Source organism: Acartia tonsa, chromosome 7 (genome assembly GCF_053477335.1).
Source record: "Acartia tonsa isolate MP-2025a chromosome 7, ASM5347733v1, whole genome shotgun sequence".
In the NCBI taxonomy this organism is placed as follows: domain Eukaryota; kingdom Metazoa; phylum Arthropoda; class Copepoda; order Calanoida; family Acartiidae; genus Acartia; species Acartia tonsa.
In genome coordinates, this window is record NC_137266.1 from 6,883,736 (window position 1) to 6,904,274 (window position 20,539).

A 20,539-nucleotide genomic window follows, 5' to 3' on the forward strand; every position below is an offset into this window, starting at 1 on the left:
CCCTTCAAACCTTTCTTCCTTAATGCTAAACTTTCTCATAATCTTTGCATTCCTTTTTTTCTGCATTTCCCAAGATATTTATTAAAAGCGAAGCTTTTCTATGATCCATCAGGATAGCTGTTAATTTTTGCATGTTAAACTAGTTATATCGAAGACAAATTTTTCATTTCATTCCTGTATTAGTTAGATATGATTCAGAAAGCGCTTAACTCTACAATCGTTACCAGAATGTTTTATTACTTGGATTTTACACCAGATCTTCACGTTCTCTGATAAAGTAAATGACCTGGCTAATAAATGAGTTCAATGTTAGCAACCTAAATTGCTGACAAATTTTCCCCTGTCATGATATTCACGTATTTTATATATTCATTCTGAATTTAGGTCACCATGTCGATATATTTATCAGTAATTCAGTATTAACATACCTAAAAAATAATAGGTTATTAGTCAAATTTCAAGTTAACAATAATAACATAGTATTAGGATATCCTAAGCTTTATATTATACCCTATTCATGTTAAATATGTTTCAAGTAAACAAAATATAAAACATATGTAAACGAGTATATTTATGTAAGATTATGTAAAGGATGAAAACAACCATATAAACGAAGCTCTGAAACGGTATGACTAACAAAACATTAAATTAAATTGTAAGTAAATGTGTTGCAGGACTGCTTACATATAAGGATACTAATAAGCAGTTTAAATTACAAACAGCTGTTTTAAACTATCTCCTTCGTCGCGAGATAAGAAATGCCTATCATATTAAACAGTTTGATACATTACATAATTTACATCTTTTAGTATACAATAAAGTTTAGACGGATGTACCCTATCTATAGAGAAGAAGAATTAACACTAAAAATGCTGAAATAAGATATTATAAGCATATTTTACATAAATAAACATACACTCATTTCTTTATTTAAAATCACGTTTTTTTAACAGTACAATTTACAAAATTATGTAGAATTATAAAATATGTTTTTTTTGTTTTATAACATTATAGAACTTTATTAAACGCGAAGCTTTTCTATAATTAGGATCGGTCCGTCCGTCCGTCCGTAAATTCTTAAAATTATTAACAGTGTTGTTAGCCTATGCCTCCGGCCCTCATGGATGCAGCAGCTGACTTTTGACAAAAAATGACGGCTCGGTTTGAATGTAGATCTTTCTAATTATAGTAGCTGCGGCATGTAAAAGAAAGACTGAGAAAAGGCAAATTATAGAGTACCATTTCCACATTTCTAAAAGTAGATACTAAAATGAAGCAAGCATATATTATCTAGTACGCAGAACTTAGCAATGACTTTAGGCACTTGGAAATTATTTAATCAAACAAATGGATATTTAAATTAGTTTTAGGTCCTAAGGATACTATAAAAAGACCCTTCATACATTCTACAGTTTTTCTCACCTTTTTTGGATAATTAAGATTGTTCATTATTGAGACAAAATATATTGTTTTTCTTTCTGTTAGTAAATCACAATTAAAATCAAATATCCTAATTTCCAAGACATTTACCTGTCCATGTATGCTTACTAATACAGCAGGCCTGTTCTACCAAAAGTAATGGGCAAAAAGTTGATCCTTAATTTTTGGATTGCTTTTTATCCATTCCATTACACCCTTCTAATAACCCCTAGGCATCAAGGTTTTTGATAAAGGTTGAATTATACTTTGACGTTTATTAATATAAAAAACATGAACTTAAAACTTCCTGCTTCTAAAAGTTATAAGGATTTATGAGGAAATGTTGATTTTTAAGGGATCTAAAGTGATTAGACAATGACCTATAAATTGGTGTGCTTCCCCAATGATGATACACAAAATTACCACTTCTGTAGATTACAATTAGTGGTTAAAACATTTGAACACTCAACATAATGAATCAACCAATCAAAATTCACAAAGTCCAAAAAATGTTTAGGCCAACGAATAAGAATTTTTTTTTATAAAACTTTGGGGACTAGTATAATAAACAGCAAGACGTCCCGTTCCTCCCTGATTTTAAGGGGTTGAAAAGTTTAAAAGCAAAATTGTTAGTCTCTAATGATGAACCTGATTACACAACCTTGGAATAACATCGTTACTTGCAAAGTAATTGTAAGGTCTGCTGTTGAATTTATGATATCTTAAGGGTAGAAAAAAAAGACTAAGGGTATGCGACCTTGAGAGGGTAAATATGATTGTTAGAAAAGTAGTTTATTTACTTGTACAACGTAGATCTCTGAAATGATTGAAACGATCGGCTCATAATCTGTTAATAGTACTTAGCAGGTTTTGGTTAATTTAGTAAATTATAATTATATTTTTACAAATGGCTTTATAACTCTGTTTTTTCCATATGTTTGTATGTTTTTGTGTGTGTGTGTGTGTAGCAAAGAATCTCACTAACCATTGAACCGATATGGTTTTCCTTTAGATTGTAGCTTGTTATAAGTTCATGTAAGGTCTATAACTATTGCGGGAGTGTACAACCACCCTATTGTTCCCGGAACAAATACATCCACCCAATTTTTTTACATTTATTTAAAAGAAGAGTCAAATCCCCAACCCACATTTCACTCATGTGAATAGGATCGAAGCGACAAGTAAAAAGTTATTTTAAACCTTGATGAAATTAAAAATTATACTTTAAAATGGGTGTAGTTCAAACGAACGTAGGATAGGTCAAAATGTTTTCAAAAGTTAATATACATTTGTACATTTCTTTGTTAAATAGTTTAACAAAGAATCGTTGGTCAAAAATATAACACAAAAACATTTAGATTTTTAAGGTGGGTATTATTATAGGTAACAAGGATGACAACATCTAAAATAAGCTAAGCCAATTGACATAAAGAAATAGGTTATATAAGAATAGATATAATTTCACTAAAGGCTAGGGGATTAACGAACGAATATATGATAGTAGTTATTTATTGCATAGTATTATAGACAGCCTCTAGCGGATTAGCGGATATTATACTGAAAATCAAAACCAGTTTTGTTAGCAACGAGGGGCCGGGCTAACAAAACTTTTATGACTTTTATGATTTTTTTTTAATATTCGTGGAAATTATCTGTAATACGATGCTATACTTTGTTTTTCAGTATGGGTGAGAACCTGATATAAATCGGCTTCGAAGCCATACTGGAAATATGATAATAATTGATTTGAGGTGATCTTAACTATGTGGAGAATGTTTACACAAATTTAGATAATCATAGTGTTGCCTAGTATGGAAATATGTAGCTCAATTTAAACCATTGATCTTAGAAAAGGAAAGATATTTGGAAAAATGAATAGTCTTATTTGTATATCATCCTATTGTATAAAGTAGTAAGTTTTTTTTGTTGGTCTTTTGAGATCTCGGTGACCATTAAACCAATTAGGCTCTCTATTTTAGGGCAGATTAATTCAAGTCTATGGATGGTTTTAGGCTATTTCTCTGCCCCCTACCTTAATATGCTAGTAAAGCTAAAAAGCAATTGTTAGCAAACAATTAAGTTTATAAACATCAACAAAAATAGCCTAAATCTTTACCCAGACTTATTTATAAAAATATAATAGCCTAAAACCATCTGAACACCGATAAAAAGCTTCACTATAAAGGAGAACAGTATTGGTTCAGCGAGATCCTTTGCTAAAGACAAAAAAGCTTACTACTTTATATAACAGGTTTCAAATGCTTTATGAAGAGTATTTTTGGTCAATATTTGAATTTGAGCGTAAAGTTGTAATGTCTGAAAAAATATGTAAAATTCATATTTCTCTTTTTCATTGATATGTCCAAAGCATTGATGAGCAAAGAATGGGGGGGGGGAGTGGTTGGTTATATAAAAGCAGAGTGAAAAAGCTATTGACCCAAGCATTAAGCAATAACTTTTACAGCAATAGGAGGATTCTAACGTTGTTTTCATACATAAAATCACAACAAAACAGAAGGCTAGCAATGGGAAAACGTCTAATGTAATTTAAACTTATTAAAAAATCTAGGAAACCACCATTACTTCGGCACACAAGCCCAAATAGATAAACAGTTAGATATGCTCATAAAAACCAACAGAAAAATTATTTATTTTATCAGCTAAAATAAAACACTCACACTCAAATTTCTAATAGTAGATAGAAAGACTAATTTAAAACAACATCTAAGAACGAAGTGAAATTTAAATTTGATATCATTTTCTATAAAGGATATGAAAATCGAACCATAACTCCAAAGATATGGGGGGGAAATGTACAAAATATAGAAATAGCCAAAAACCTGTTGTACGCAGTCCGACTGCTATGGATATTTTAGAGTCAATTATGTTCCGTCATAATGGAAATTTCAGCCTTCTAATTCAAATAGCAGTCGAGAAAATCACATTTCATTATAGCGTTTCGGACTGACTGGCGGACAAAGGACTGACGTATGGATGGACAAAGTGAGTTATAGAGCTGCTTCGCTACTAATAAAATGTATAACTATAATCATAAAATAATTAAAATTGTTATGTTTGTCAGATTAACTCAATATTAATATTTGTGCTATTGAATGTTTTGTATCAACGTCAGAACCTTTATAGAATAGAAAAATATACCATTAAATATTTAAATAATAGAAAAATAATTTAATATGCATATTACACAAGGCCTTAAGAAACAATCAAATGCCTTTGTTTTAGAATAACAACCTAAATAACATTTAAAAACATTTTGAAAATGTGTTTTTAAATGTCATAGTATCTAATAAAAGTAATAGAATGTCTGTTTGGCCAAATATTATCAAAAGAAGACTATATATTAATATTTATTTATCGCATTGTATTAAAGACTGCTTTCCGCGGATATTAAAAAGAAAAAAAGATTATAACCATTTTTGTTAGTCTAGGCCTTCAGAGTATTAGTTTTATGATCTTATCTTAATATTCATGGAAAATTGCCTGTAAAACCATGTTATACATGAATTTTCAGTATGGATTAGAACCGGTTCTACGTTTTGAAGCTGAACCCATCCATAATTCGGACCGTGAACAAAAAAATTTATAAATATTAATCCTTCATAAATTCTTTGAAATGGCAACGTTCTAAAAAATTGAAATATAAAAACTAAAATAAAATGTATAATAATATAATTTATGCAATTTTCTTGAATATTTTAATGTTAGTGCCAAAAGTTTAAACAATCTTTTTTTTTCAAATCTTTTAAATGTTAATACAATAAATGACATTTTAAATATTCATTCATTATACAAAATAATATTTATTAAAATTAAATTTCAAAGTAACGAAGCTTCTCTAAAACTGTAAGTTAGTCCGTCTTTTTTTTCCTTTTCAATAAATTGATGGACATCCCAAAAGAACATAGTCAAAATATCCCCGTCTGTAAATCAAAAATATTGGTTGAAAAGTTTGGACATGCAATTTTGACCTAACAAATCAATATTTATCCAAAGTTTTTAAACTTATTTGTAAGAAAACATTGGATACCCATTATATTCACAGTCCAATGTCGATTTTTTTTTAATATTAGATTTATTCAAAATTTTAAAAAGGGAAAAGGAAAGGTGTTCTATGCTTGCGTTGAAATCTAACCATCTTTTTTTTGCCAAAAACAAGTAAGTAAATTTAAACATTAATTTAATTTGTGGAAAAGTATATATACTGTTGTTTGTACCCAACAAAAAAGATTTTAAAAATGTCCTCCAATGTTTTAAATCAATGAATGAGAGAAAGTGCTTATAAAACTTTGATGGCTAGTTTGATTTCAGCTTTTAAAATTAATTTGGGAAAAAATCACGAAACTACATGTTTTTCAGGTGTCGTTGGGGGGCAACACATCGTAAAATTGACGACCTCTCCAGTTGCCTTCCAAATTTTATTTTATATTTGTTTCGCTGGTTGGTTATAGCTTATACCTAGTTTGATTTACATTCCAATGCCCCTTCCCTTCTTGACTTTAGGACAGATTTTAATTTAGAAATGTCTATAATCTCATTCGCGGGTTTATTAGGCACTTTTCATTACTGAAAATGAAACAGGCACTATTCCACTAACATTATGACGTACAATCCAAAATTATAGAACAGCTTCGCTTCTTAAAAAACGGTTGTGTGTGGGCCGTTTTATTTCCCTAAATTTGCTGTCAGTTATGATAAAAATGCAAAAAATAAACAAGGATGACAACATTCAATCAAAATACAGTCCAGATCCTAAAATGCTTGATCTCTCAGTACCTTGTTAACCACTGAACCAATGGTTCTCGAATCTTCTATTTATAATATCTTCTCATAGGTTCTGGAGAGTCCTGGAACTATTTAGGACGAGGGTACCACCACTAACCCAAGACTAATTGCCACGACAAAAATCTCCCCCCCCCCCCCTTTAAAAAAATATATTTAAATATATTTTAAAATCAAAATTAAGCAAGGATGACAACATCCATAAAAGCGAAGCTCTGAAACGATATGACAGACGAACATTAACTTTTGTTGAGTGTCAGAACTGAATATATAAAATATGAAAATATAAGGTTTGACAAAATTATATGTAAATTTGTTGCAAAACTTCTTAAATACAGAATTCTGTTTAAGGACATACTGACATTTTAATACTTGATTATAGAGATGCTTCGCTCATAATATTGTACCTTGTTGTAATAGGAATCAGTAATAAAAAAATCAGACTAATCGGATGATTTTATCACATAAAAATTGTTATAAAAAAGTAAAAAAATAAACATGTTTAAAATGGACATACGGACATTCTGGTAACGATTATAGAGTTGCTACGCTTTCTAAATCGTACCTAACTACTACAGGAATCACCATGCAAAGTTTGAAATCGATAGGACAATTCTAAAATGCCTAAATTAACGAATAAAAGCTAACTATCTCGGACGGACGGACGGACGTACGGACGGACCGACCCTAATTATAGAAAAGCTTCGCTTTTAAAAAAAAGTTGACGAATTTATATCCTTCTTATTATATGGATGAAATTAAAAATTAAATTTCATATTAAAATTAGTACACTGTTTAACATAATGTGGTTTGATTGTCCCCAAATTTAGTTCCTATTGATCCATGAATATGATTGATCATTTAAACTTTCTATATCTATTACATAGTTGATCTATATGATTGAAGCCGTAGGGACTTTTCAATCAACCTAGTATCTAAGTATCTTTTGAAAAAGGAAGCACTTTGCAACTTTAGAGAAGCTTCGCTACGAATGAGCAAAGCGCTAGAATGAGTCATTTTTACGTGGGAGGAAAGAATTATCTCATCCTTTTCTTTAAATCTACAGGGATACAGCTATTCAAACTTGGATATTGGAATTCTGTAATGTTAGGTAATTTTAGAATATCTGCATGCTCTAATGACATTAAAGTAAAATAATAGAGGGGGGCGGGGTTAAATGGCAGCATGTCCTCTTGCCGACTTTCAATTGGGTCTTTGAATATCAGCCAACAGCGTCGATAATATTTATACAGAAACGTCTCCAAAACTGCCAAAAGCAATTTGCTAGCTGACGAAAAAGGTTTCCAACACTTGATCCAGGTAGTTATTACTTAAATTTTATACAATTTGATATTATTCTGCTTATCCCTGGTCTATGATTAAGACCAACAAATAAAGCATAATGCGTTGGTTTCAATGTTTAACACAATGGTAATTTGTAATATAGCCACTCCATAATTCACTTTGTCTCTAACCTCAAGATATTTTTTAATGTTTGACTAGTTGCTTCAATCTTATGCTCCAGAGGAAGGAAAATAGCTGAATTCCCCCCCCCCCCCTTCCCCACCCACCAAAAGACAAATTCTAAGAACCTAAGCTTCAGACAAAAATTAAAATGCTTTCTGCTATTTTATACTTGGCTGTGTAATATTTCCGACGCTACTTGCTTGCATTCAAAAACCCAATTAAAAGTCGGTACATGATACCCAACCCGTGAACATACATTTATCTAACCCCTGCCCCTTTTATTCCTTTACTTTAATACACCCCCAATGGAAATATCTATGCACGCGCTATAGCTGATGGATTCAGGGATCTTAAGGGATAAGACAAAAGCCGATAAATTTATGTACATCTCCTAGGATGATACACAAAATTATCCCCTCTGTAGATTACAATTAGTGATTAAATCGATTTAGAACTCAACTTAAGGAATCAAATAATCAAAATTCAATAATAGTACCCAAATTTGTTAATGTTGAGCCAACGAATAAGAAAAAACTATTGTTAAGCTTTGGGGACTGGTAAAATAAGCTGGTCAATGTCCCATCCCTACCATGTGATGTATTGGTATTGTTCATTATGACATTTTAGGAGTATATTGCATCAATTACATCACGTTTCTAAATACAGTCTTTCTAATAAATACGAAGTATCGGAATGTTTGTCTGTCTATATGTCCACTAAAGTATCTTGAATGGTCTATAAGGTATTGTTGTAATTTAAGGGAAAGCTTTGTATTTGATTGTTGAAACATATCATATGTCCTGTTTTTTTTGTAAACAAAATTCTAACTTGCTTAATCCACTATGAACGTGAGCTTCTATTTTTTATGACATACCTGAAATTATAAGATAAATATTAGTTTTAAAGCATAAAATAACTATAAATAATCAATTCTCCTCTAAAAATACATTTTTTTGTAAACTAGTTTTGAAATCTTTTTGTCAAAAAAAAAGTTTTATATCTTATCTTTTTAGGTTTCTATTTAAAATATATACTTTTTCTTTCTCTCTCTATCTCTCGCTCTCTCTATCTCCCTTCCTCTCTCTCATTCTCTCTCTCTCTTTCTCTCTCTTTCTCTCTCTTTCTCTCTCTCTCTCTCTCTCTCTCTCTTTCTTTCTTTCTCTCTCTCCCTCTCTCTCTCTCTCTCTCTCTCTCTCTCTCTCTCTCTCTCTCTCTCTCTCTCTCTCTCTCTCTCTCTCTCTCTCTCTCTCTCTCTCTCTCTCTCTCTCTCTCTCTCTCTCTCTCTCTCTCTCTCTCTCTCTCTCTCTTTCTACTTCTTATCTGTATAAAAAGATGGACATGGAACACAAAGGTCTTGATTTCGTATCAGCTCAAGGGCCAATAACATCAAGAAATAGTGTTCAAATAAATCTGCCAAAATTTTCGTAAAAAATCCGCCAAAATATTTAGATATTTTTTTATTAATCCACCAAAATTTATTTTTTTCTACAAATGTTTAGATTTTTTAACAAATAGTAAGATTATTAACTAATTTTAGAAATTTCGCTAAACCTTATTTTAGCATGTTTATGTGCTACATATGATCAACAACAATCTTTTTATGGGGAGGTTGTTGGGTTGTGTTGCTGTTTGCTGAAATATAGCGTGAGGGGAGGGATGGGTCGCTACAACAGCAATGCTAATTCGATACAGCTAGTTAAAGCTGTGTATGTCAGTATTTTTACATTTTTAAGTAAAAAAATGTAAATATAAATAAAACAGCTATTTTAATCTCAGACTTAACCATGTATTTTTGGGGTAAATTTAATTAGCTTTATACATTCAACATCTACTCTATGACTAGATAATGTCCGTAAATAAATTTACTGTAACATTTTACTTTTCTAAAGGAGACTTTTTCAAAATAGCTTGATATTACAGAATTTTTTTTTATTTCTAAATAAATTGAAAAGTTGGGTAGTTTTTAGTGTATTTGTTTATGACTTTAGGTCCCATTTAGTTAGGTTAGATTAGGTACTGGGTAGTCATAGGGAAACAAGGATGACAACATCCATAAAACGAAGCACTGAAACGGTAGGACAAACAGACATTAACACTTGTATAGTGTCGGAACTGAATATAAATCAGAATATAAATGTATAAGATTAGAAGCAAAATTGCAAGTAAAATTGTTGAAAAATGCTTGATACAGAATAATGTTTATGGGCATACTTACATTTTTAGGACTTGATTATAGAGTTGCTTCGCTTATAATGTTGTACTTTGTTGTCCCAGGAATCAGTATACCAAAAATCAGATCAATCGGATTATTAGATAACATAAAAATTTGTTTTTAAAAAAAGTAAAAAAAATCAACATGTTTAAAATTAACAGTGTTTAACAGGCACCTTCAGTAAAAGTACCGACAGATTTTATTTTATACTCATTACAAAGTTCATTTTTAAAAGCAGAGTTGTTATAACTAAGGGCTGGACCGTCCGTCCGTAACGGTTCGCTCTTTTCGTTAAAATAGTCACGTTATAATTGTCCTATCGATTTCAAACTTTTAAATATGCTCCCTATAACAGTTCCCTCCAATTTTAGAGCTTAACTTTTATTAATATTGTCATCCTTGTTAATTTGTACAGGTGTGTGTTTACAATTTTTTTCATTTTTTTCATTTATATTTAATGTGAATTTAATTTGCTTAGAATATGCATATTTTTGGGCATAATTAGTTTTTTTTCACTCTTTGTTTCTAAAATATGTAGGTGTTATTTTTATGAAAAAAAAGATATATTTGGTTTTAAAAGATTTTCTAAAATGAAGAAAAAACTGCCTTGTTCTATATGAATCTTTATTAAAAACCGCCTTATATTAAAAAATATATAATTATTAGCGAGAATTCCTTATAATTATGCATATAAAAATGATAATTTATGTTATGGTACAATTAAAGTAACAGAATAGAGGGGCGAGAGCTTTATTCAAATCTACACACGGGGTGTTTCAATTTGGTCTTCGAATATCAGCCAATATCGTAGGCAAAAATAAACACAGCCAAGACGCTGCAAAAGAGAAGAATGCAATTTCAAAGCAGACGAAAAAGTCCCCACTACTTGGACCAGGTAGTTGTCTGGGGTATACATCTATATTTATACATTTATTTTGATACACATTAAATTTATATATAGCTAAAATTAATCATTATTGATACAAAATGCATTGTTTATCTTCCTATGCGCTATATTTTGAATTAATCAAAACTTTATGAATAAAGGAAGGGGACATGGGGCTGTTTATTACACTATTCCCCAAATTTTTATAATAACTTTTTCTTTTTCGTTAGCTTTGGGGACTTTTCTTGAATTTAGATTGTTTGGTTCATTAAGTTGAATATCCAAACGTTACAACCACTAATAGTAATCTTCAGAAGGGGTAATTATTTGTATCATCATTGGAGATGTACATTTATTTATCGTCCATTGTCTTGTCCCTTTAGATCCCTGATAAAATTGCAAATGATTTTAATAGTTATTTCTTTCATTGTATTATAAACCGCTTTCCGCGGATATAGAATGTACAATTATAAGATTAAAAACAGTTTTTTAGCCCCGATAAACAGTTTTTGTTTACTCCAACAAACGTAAGTGTGTGTCGAATGATATCTCATAAACGGCTAGTTTGAAATTTTTCAATAATTTCAGGGATGCTTAGTAGTAGTCCTTGTTAGCTTTGAGACGATTCTGCAAGAGAGTGGTATGTCCAGGTATATGGATAAGACCATGTCCGATACATTGATGTACATCCCCAATCATGACACATAAAATTACCACTTCTGTAGATTAAAATTAATAGGTTGAAACTTTTGACACTCAACTTAATGAACAAACCAATCAAAATTTAGTAAAGGTCTCCAAAGTTTTTAAGCCTTCGAGTAAGAAAACGTTATCATAAAACTTTAAGGACTTGTGTATTAAACAGCCCATTGTCCCCTCACTCTCTGGGAATGTTAAACCACCCAATAGATTGTCTATGTAAACCTCTAAACCCTTCAAAAACAAAAGAGTTCCTACAGTGAATTATCAAAAAGCTATGCAACAAAAAAATGATTATTAAAATGCTTTGATACAAAAATTACTTTTGCCCGCGGCCAAATTATATTGTCAGCTTTTTTAACCAAGAAACATCGATTAGAATATTAGCGGTTGTGTTCTAAGGTTAAATTAGACTTTTCAAAACTTTTTTTTGGTTTAAATGTTTATCAAAACAAGGATGACAACATCCATAAGTAGCGAAGCACAAAATTTCTTGGATGGGACTGACGGTCATTGTTGTTTTCTAAAAACGACGGGAAATTTAATTTTGATATCTTTAACTGAAAAAATTTTGAAAATCGATTAATAAACACCAAAGATATGGGGGAAAATGTAAAAAATATAAAAATAGCCAAAAACCTGCAAAAAGGCAGTCTGACCGTCATTGTTGATTTCTTCAATTGAGCGGAAATTTAATTTTGATATCTTTAACTGAAAAAATTTTGAAAATCGGTCCATAAACACCAAAGATATGGGGGAAAATGTAAAAAAATATAAAAATAGCCAAAAACCTGCAAAAAGGCAGTCTGACCGTCATTGTTGTTTTCTTCAAACGAAGGGAAATTTAATTTTAATATCTTTATCTGAAAAAGTTTGAAAATCGGACCATAAACACCAAAGATATGAGGAAAAATGTGGAAAATAAAAAAAATGGCCTAAAACCTGCTTAAAGGCAGTCTGACCGTCATAGTTGGTTTCTTTAAAGGACTGAAAATTTAATTTAGATATCTATAACTGAAAAAATTTTAAAAATCACACCATAAACATAGAAGATATGAGGAAAAATGTGGAAAATAAAAAAATAGCCTAAAACCTGCTAAAAAGTTAATAGTGCTCCTTAATGATGGGAATGTTGTCAAAAAATTTCAGCTTTCTATCTTTTATAGGAGCTGAGTAAATCCCATTTCCCCCATAGCGTTACGAACTGACGGACTGACGGACGGACGGACGGACGGACGGACAAAGTGAATTATAGAGTAGCTTCGCTACTAAAAAGAGAAAAAGGGTAAATGGTTTAAATATGATAAAACAAAGTTTAATGAGGATGCAGTTTTTCAAGACTTTGATATTAACATTATTTTTATTAGTTAAAAATATTAAAAAGTACTAAATAATTGATCATTATATTATGCAGTAATAAACAATTTATGACAGCGAATTAAGCCAATTATCATATTGTTTCAAATCTTTGTATATTTTTTCTTGAAAAAGTTTTTCTAATTATAGAGATTTAGATTATCATTTTTTTTGTAATTTAAATCTACTTTTATCTGTTTAAAATTCATTTATTATTATTTATATTTTGTTACGTATTAGATATCGTTTTACTGTTTACTGTTATTTTTTGTTGATCTGCGCTACTTATGATCATAATTGTCCTAGTTTAAATATTAATAGAAAATCTTATAGTTTCACCCTAAAATACATTTACTGAGTAAGCCTTAAAACGTTTTATAATAATTACTGAATGATAAATTAGGCCTTATTATATCCCAAATATTGAACAGAATTGTCCTTGTTAAAATATTTCATTATTTGAATGGTACAATCAAACCTTCATCACTTTGTGAATATTATCAAAATTGCAGCGTCTGTGACTTTTGTATTTTTTTTCATCATGTTTATACACTCCAGATAATATTATATAATAGCAAAAGCTCAACGAAATATATCTAAAATACAAAGTACTTTAAAGCAGGGATATAAAAGTATAAGACAATGGTCGATAAATTGATATACATCCACAATAATGATACACAAATTTACCCCGTTTTTAGATCACAATTAGTGTTTGAAATTAGTGGACACTCATCTTAATGAATATACAAATCAAAATTCAATAAAAGACCCCAAAAGTTGTTAAGCAAACAAATAAAAAACTGTCATTATTGTCAACTTTGGGGACTAGTTTGATAAACAGCTATATGTCCCCCCCCCCCCCTCCCTCCCTCTCTAACTTTAATTTCTGATGTCTGAAGTAAAATAATTATGTGCTCTGTTTCAGTGAACCTTCAAAGTAGTTACAAAAACTTCCATCTGGTAAGTGTATGTGTTTTTATTTGCTGTAATGAAAGAACACTGAAAAAGTCTAGGCCAAAACTAACAATTCAACAACATCAAGTTAACAAGTGTTATTATAAATTTGCGGATTTTTACCTCTGTTAATCAAAAACATGAGAGTAATTTAAAATACTATTAACATTATCACATAGTTCAATCCATCTTTAGAATTTTTCTTAAATACGATGAATAATAGTAATCTTTAAGAATAGTTATTTCTCGCATTTTTTTTAGCCCGTGTCTTTGGCACCTCGGCCCGGGGCTAAAAAAACTGGTTTTAATATTATAATTGTACATTCTATATCCGCGGAAAAGCTGTTTATAATAAGATGCTAGACATAGTTTTTTTCTATGGATGAGAACCGGTTCTAATCCACCGGATTCGAATGAATACGAGAATAAAATTTTAATTATCAACACGCTGAAATAGGAATAGATCCAATATATTTGAAGTAAAAGAAGGGGTATACCCAACCCAATCAATATCAACCTTTCTATAGTTAGGTACACTTTCAAAATAAACGTCTGAAACTTCTTGATTTTTTATACTTTTAATGCTATTTTGATAAATATTGTAATCATTTACTTTTTTGATCTCAATATATTGAATTGTTTTATCAATAAGATTAACCATATTGTGTTGTATTGTGGGTTTAGAGATAGATAGATAGATAGATAGATAGATAGATAGATAGATAGATAGATAGATAGATAGATAGATAGATAGATAGATAGATAGATAGATAGATAGATAGATAGATAGATAGATAGATAGTTATGTCTAGCTATCTCAAAAGATACACAGGAAATCGGTATTTTGTGATGTGGCTTCACAATCAATTATTGTGTTGCGATAAAACGTTAATCACATTTTTATATTTCCGCCGCCCAAATCAAATACAGCATTTTATTCAAATTTATTAAAATAGTATTTAGAAGAAACAGTAAAATAAGTAGGGCAGCTATAAGATAATAACACGCTCTAATCTGGACGGACAGAGTGACATATCTTAATTGTAGAGTAGCTTCGCTATTAAAAATTATAGTTTCGAAACATTAGATACCAAAAGAAAGAACTATAAGGTCATATTTATATTCTTAAATATCGTATTACATAAAGCAGTAAGTTTTTTGTCTGAATCTTAGGATCTAAATTGCTGCCGTACCAATTAGGTTATCTATTTTAGGTAAGCTTCACATAGGTCCCTTGATGATTTTTGGCTATTTCATTTTGAGATTTTTACTATTTTAGTATTTTTCTAACCCATTTCTACCCCTTTGAATATAGAACCTTTAGATGCTAAATAAAGAAAATGAACATCTTCTATTTTTAATTTTATCTCTAACTAGATCCATATATTCTTTTGTGAGGTTGTCTATTAATAAAAAGGATTTATTCTCAAACTTACAAAATTACTTGTACATAGACTATAAATATCAAAAAGCTATGTTTTTCTGACAGTACGTTTCTATTAATTGCATGATCTTGGTCTGAAAGTCCTTACTGTTTTTCCTGCTTAAGGACAAAGGCTTTTCCTCTTTAGCTTTAGATTATTGACACACTTTGATAGCAGCAGTAAAAAACATTTTTAAGAAGTGTTGGAATATGATATATAGTTTCTGCTATATTACTTTTTCACCTTATAGTGCAAACAACCTCTGTAGGCCTAATGCAAAGTTAGAGATAAACAAGGCGATAAGCAAAATTTAATTGTTTGTCTTGAATGAAACAAAAACAATATTGTTCATTTTATTGTATATGGTTTTACCTTTTATTACTTTGGGTTGTACAAAGCTTCTATATAATTAAGTCATAACAACCGTTATAAAATCAATACTAACTTGAATAATATCTAAAAGAGTTTTTATTTAGTATCATATAGTAAATATCCAGAGAAAGAGAGGGGGCAATGGGCTGTTTATTACACTAGTCCCAAAAAAAACTAGTTTTATGATAACGTTGCCTCTACAATTTTGGGGGCTTTTTATTGAATTTTGATTGGTTGGTTGAAGGGATAATTTTATGTGTCATCATTGGGGATGTACATCAATTTATTGACCATTGTATTATCCCTTTAGATCCCATGTAAATATCCCAAGAGATAACTATTTGATTGCACGACCTTTGTCAGAATTACAAGTGTGTGAGCATGGTAATAAGTTGCGCCTGAATATAAGCCTAGACATTCCTCTACTCTTGCTACTGTTATAATAACTTATAAGCATGGACAAAATTAAGATCTTGAACATTTTTTATCAATCTAATATTTTTTATATATAATTATTTTATTATGGCAATAATTCATTTCAAAAGAAAAGACAATATAATTTGATAACAAGGATGATAACATTCAAACACAACAATGTAATATTTTTATGTATATAACAAGTAGAAGAAAGCATTCTTTATTAAGGCTTTATTAAAGTAAAATAGAGGGGGCACGAGCTATATTACCTCTACCCATGGGATGAGGACCCTGTCTCGACCTAAATCTGGTCTAAAAATATCAGCACATAGCATGAGAAATATAAACACAGCCACTACAAAAGGGCATAAAGCAATTTGCTAGCCGACGAAGAAGGTTCCCAACACTTGAACCAGGTTGTTGTATGATCTTAAGTTTAAAATGCTTTATGACCATATAACATAATATACCAAATGAATGACAGATTGACGGACAAAGTCAATTCTAGAGCAGTTGGTCTATAATTAACAATAGCCTATTTATAATAACAAACTTTTGATTTGTAGTTATATAAAACTAATTTAGACTTGAAGCTATTAATCTTAACCAAATTAAACTTCTTTCAACCAATTTGTTTTCTTTTGTTTTCTGCTACCTATTCAGGGCTGTAGAAAATCAGGGATCTAAAGGGAGAGGACAAAGGCCGATAAATTGATGTACATCTCCAATTCTGTAGAATACTATAAGAAGTTGAAACGTTTTGACTTTCAACCTCCCTCCCTGGGAGTTTCTTTTTATGTAGGGCACTTATTTTCTTACTTATTTATGTTGTTACTAGCGGTTACGCCCCTAGAGGCCTCTAGTGGCACTTTTAATGTTTTTTTTATTTAAAATATCTAATTAGAGAAATAATTGGTTTATGTTTCGTTCAAGTCTCTTTTTCGGGAGGGGTAATTTTTTTCTAGGGGCGATTTATCTTGGGAGGGTGGTGGTACCCTCCCCCAAAATAGTTATAAACCTTCCCGGGACATATGAGAAGCTACCCTGTTAAGGAGAACCCGATCGGTTCAGCGGTTAGCGAGATCCTTCGGTACAAACACACAAACACATATACATCCTGTTACTTTAGTATAAGGATAAAATAGTTGAGTATATAATTGGGTTTCTTCAAACCAATATAATAAAGGGCTCTTATATTCTAACTTATTTAGGGTAAATAATAAATTGGGTAAATAATAGGTTCATTATATTATAAGACTTCTAATTATTAGTTTTAAAAAGCTTTATAAAATTTATCATCAATTGAGCTATCCCTAGAAAATATATCCAACTTTGACAGCTTCTAAATAGAAGTCAATTCGTGATTATTGCTTTATTATTATTTGTATTATAGATTATTATAAATAGAGTGACAACATCCATTAAAGCGAATCTCTGAATAGGTGGTAGTGTGTCAGAACTGAAAAAGCAGAATATAAATGTATAAATTTAAACAAAATTGTAAGAAACTGTTGCCAATCTGCTTAAATACAGGATACTATTTAACGACATACTTGCATTTCTAGGACATAATTATAGAGATGCTGTTTTGAAAAGGTTAAAAAGCAACATGTTTTAAATGTACGTACGGACTTTTTGGCAACGATTATAACATGTCTAAATTAACGAAAAGAGCTATCCGTCCGACAATAATTATTTAAAAAGCTTCGCTTTTAAAAATGCATTATCAAGAACAGTTATAGACTTTGGTAGCGCAGCTATTTTAGGACAAACTTTAATATATCTACATTGAACTTTGTATATGATCTGTTAGATGTGCAAATATTATGAGCAAAAAATTTGCAGAAAACCCACACACTGACACACATACACACACATTCACAGACAACACAGAATGAACTTGTTAACTTAGGTTAATTGGCACACCAATTTGTGTGTGTGTGTTATTCTGTGTATATGTGTGTATTTGCGCAGTACATATAAAACAAACAAATAAGCTAACAAGGACAACTAAATATATAAGCAGTGTATTGCTTATAATAAATAATAGCTGCGCTAGTAATTTTGTTACTTGTAATATCTCAAAAACAGCTAGATATAATTTGGATATAAGCCTAGTCAGGTTTTTAGCTATTTTAGAGAAACACAATCTTCAAAAAATGTTATTGTCCTCTATTTTTTTTAACTAAAGGTGACTGTAGGTTACTATAACCCTTCCCTCGTTGACAAAGACCCTAAAAGCTAGTGGTTGAACCGCTATAGTAAGCTACTAAAGTACTAAAATAAAGAATCAATGTATAATTTAAAAGTATCCCAAGGCTTATTGTAAAACAGACCTTTGTCTCAGATGTAATTTTATTAAGCCTAAAGGTGTAAATTAAACTTAAAAATTTTGTGATATTTTTTCAGGAATCGAAGTTACTCTATTACTGTTGTTATTTATTCTTCCTATACGACAATGACCAATAAATTGATGCAATTTACCAATTATGATACACAAAATTACTCCTTCTCTAAATTACAATTAATGGCTGAAACGTTTGGACACTCAACCTAATGAACCAACTAATAAAAAATCAACGAATAAGAAAACGTTATTATAAAACTTTGAGGAGTAATGTAAGAAACAACCCATTGCCCACTCCCTACCTGGGTATAATACTACGGCATTTGGTAAGGTTTGCAAAATTGAAAATTTGCATTAGCAAAAATTACACTGATAAGATTGCACAGTTACAAACAAAAAATGTCAAAATCTCAATGCAAAAAAATTGTGTGCTTCTTTTGGCATTGTTTAAGCAAGGCTTTTTTTCATTTAGGGGTTGTGAGAATGTCCATTTTATCATGATTTTAATGAAATCGAGTGTTGAAAATGTAAAACAATGAATCTTAAGTAAAATGACAACTTCCCAATGATGATAAACAAATTTACCCCTTCTGTAGAGTTTAGATATTGTTGAAACGTTTGGACATTACCAAAGTTTTTAAGCTAGTGAATGAGAGACCGTGTTGATATAATTAAGTGTTTGGTTACTACTATAGTTTACAGTCCAATGTCCAATCCCTTACTGACAAAAAAAAATATTCAGAATCTTTTCATTTTTATTAGTACCTTAACCTTTTTATAAACCTTCACTGTTCATTTATTACAAAAAATGCTACTCTAATATAAGCGTATTCTAATGGATCTTTTGGACTATTTTTAACTATGCTATTTATATGGTGATAAAAAGCAGTTAATTAAGCTTATCCAATTTAAATCCCAATTATTACTACCAGATTTTATGCCCAGTTTATGACTTTTATGACTATTAATGGTCATTCCTACATTCTTTAGTGCTTTAGTGCTTAATAAAGGCTTCGTCCCTGCCCCTTTTACTGCGAAAATACAGGACATACTTTCATTTTTGGACTTGATTATAGAGATTCTTCGCTTGTGCCTTGTTGTAATAAGAATCAGTTTTTCCAAAATCAGATGAATAAGATATTTGTACCACATGAAAACTTGTTGTAAAGCATGTTAAAAATCAACATGATTTAAATGGACGTTTGGACATTCTGGTAACGATTAAAGAGTTGCTACGCTTTCTGAATCATATAACTACTTTAGAAATCAACATGCATTGAAATCGATAGGACAATTCTTGCATGCCTTAATTAACTATAAGAGCTATCCGTTACGGACGGACCGACCAAAATTATAAAAAAAAGCTTCTCTTTTAAAATATTTACATACCTTTTTAGCAGATTATGATATCATCAGTAATTTTATCTAAAAATCACTTGTATATCTTTCTCTCTAAAAAGCTTCAAAAAAACTTTTTACAGCAAAACCTTTATAAAATGTTCTAAAAATCACTTTTTCTTTTAATATATCCCAAGAAACAACGAATTTTTGTAAAATCTTATGCTTGTTTCTAGCTGATTTTTTTGTAGAAAAATGCGCAACTGTGTCCGAGCTAAGTAGATATATGTTAACTTCTTAACGCGCTACACGTAACTGAGTTCTGAGATTTTAGCGAGCTACAAAGCTATGGGCTCAATATTATTAGCATATACGCAACGGTATCTCGTATAAAGTTGCAAAAATATTTATATAGCAAACACCCTAGTTGATTTATATATTTTAACTAGCAGCTGTGCCCCTAGCTTCTAGGAGCTTTTTATAAAAGGGGACTGACATAAATGGGATAGAGAAATAGCTTAAAACCACCCCAAGAATCTGAAATCTGAAAAAATGATATAACCTATAACCATCACGGGAACTATGTAAAGCTTTCCTAAAAGAGAGAACCCAATCAGTTTTGTTTTGGGGGGGTTGGGGGTGTCCCACCTCCCAAGAAAATAGCCTAAAACCAAAACAGGACCAATAGGTATATTCCCTGAAGAGTAGAATCCGATCGGTTCAGTGGTTACCGAGATCTTAAGGGACGGACGGACAGACAGACGGACGGGCAGACAGACGGACGGACAGACAGACGGACGGACAGACAGACAGACAGACAGACGGACAGACGGACAGACGGACAG

The 20,539-nt window shown here is 30.7% G+C and overlaps 1 protein-coding gene across 1 annotated transcript in view; it reads right to left on the minus strand.

The window, feature by feature from the left end:
* Window positions 1–20,031, minus strand: part of LOC145324751 (MICAL-like protein 1) — a 59,007-nt gene extending 38,976 nt beyond the window's left edge. The window contains exon 1 of the mRNA XM_080167359.1: window positions 19,746–20,031. The gene's annotated coding sequence lies outside the window, so the exon portion shown is untranslated. The remainder of the gene's footprint in view (window positions 1–19,745) is intronic.
* Window positions 20,032–20,539: the final 508 nt, after the last annotated feature.